Source organism: Cebus imitator, unplaced genomic scaffold (assembly GCF_001604975.1).
Source record: "Cebus imitator isolate Cc_AM_T3 unplaced genomic scaffold, Cebus_imitator-1.0 Scaffold149, whole genome shotgun sequence".
In the NCBI taxonomy this organism is placed as follows: Eukaryota; Metazoa; Chordata; class Mammalia; order Primates; family Cebidae; genus Cebus; species Cebus imitator.
In genome coordinates, this window is record NW_016107464.1 from 2,792,130 (window position 1) to 2,793,971 (window position 1,842).

Here is a 1,842-nt window from a genome sequence, read left to right on the forward strand (position 1 = left end):
GGGTGAGGCGGACGGATCACCTGAGGTCGGGAGTTCGAGACCAGCCTGACCAACATGGAGAAACTAAAAATGCAAAATTAGCCAGGCTTGGTGGTGCATGCCTGTAATCCCAGTTACCCAAGAGGCTGAGGCAGAAGAATAGCTTGAACCCAAGAGGCGGAGGTTGCAGTGAGCCGAGTGAGCCGAGATGGCGCCATTGCACTCCAGCCTGGGAAACAAAAGCGAAATTCTGTCTCAAAAAAATATAAATAAATAAATAAAAACTTACGGATGAGTAGGCGCGTTCACCAAGTGGGGCAGGTTGGGGGAAATTGGACTAGGAAAACATCAAGATTATATTTGGCCGAGGGACCTAAGATTTTCTAAATCCCATCCTTGACTTTTTGGTGACAGAGGAAGTAGGCAATATATTATTAGCTGGAGCTTGGGCCCCAATGCCCACTGTAGAACACCTGTCAACTACTGTATGGAGGCATCTTTCCTCTGGTAGGAAAGCAACATCTTTCCTTAAGCAACATTGGATTTATTTCTGTGCCAAAGCCCAAACCCCAGTTTCAGCTTCTACAGCCCCAATTTGAGCAAGTGCCTTGACTACCAGCCCTAGAAGAAAAGGGACAGACGACCAGCTTAATCCAGTAACCAAAGGAGCCCATCCCAGGATGCCTTGAGGCCAGGAAGAAACGAAAAAATAAAGGGAGAGGGCCAGGCAAAGCTTTGGGCCATGTCACCTTGACAGTTTAGGGAAACCAAAGAAAGAATGGACCACATTCATGTTAGCTGCCATCTTTATCTCTTAAATTTCAGTCCTCCCATGATGATCAGGAAGAGAGATGAACATTGGGGTTTAGCAAACAATAGGTTTAATAGGATTGGAGCACAGCCCTGGTGATGATCGGTAAGAAAATAGCACACTGGAATGTTAAGACCAGATCATGAAGAGTCTTCAATGCCATATTGAAGGCATTTCAACTTAGCCCGAATAACTAAAAGGAGCCCTTGAGGACATAATGAGGGAATGATGTGATTAGATTATATGTTGGAAAGACTCTGGCTGCTGTGTAGAAAATGGATTGGAGGGTACTATGGTTTGAGTATTCCCTCCAAAACTCATATTTAAATTTAATCCCCAGGCTGGGCACAGTGGCTCACGCCTGTAATCCCAGCACTTTGGGAGGCTGAGGCAGGCAGATTACCGCAGTCAGGAGTTTGAGACCAGCCTGACCAACATGGAGAAACCTTGTCACTACTAAAAATACAAAATTAGCTGGGCATGGCGGCCTATGTCTGTAATCCCAGCTACTCAGAGGCTGAGGCTGGAAAATTGCTTGAACCTGAGTGGTGGAAGTTGTGGTGAGCTGAGATGGTGCCATTGCACTCCAACCTGGGCAACAAGAGAAAAACTCCATTTCAAAACAAAAAAAATTTAATCTCCAATGTAGTAGTATTGAGAGATGTAGCATTTAAGAGGTGATTGGCAGAGCCCTCATGAATGTATCGATCCATACATGGATTAATGGGCCATCATGGGAATGGGACTGGCCTTTGTAAGAAGAAGAGAGACCTAAGCAAGGATGTTAAGCCCTTTCACCATGTGATGCCCTGTGCCACCTCAGGACTGTAGAGTCCCTACCAGTAAGAAAACCCTCACCAGATGTAGCCTCTCAACCTCCGACTTTGTAACTAAGAAATACATTCCTAGGGCCGGGCGCGGTGGCTCAAGCCTGTAATCCCAGCACTTTGGGAGTCCGAGGCGGGTGGATCACGAGGTCAAGAGATCGAGACCATCCTGGTCAACATGGTGAAACCCCGTCTCTACTAAAACTACAAAAAATTAGCTGGGCA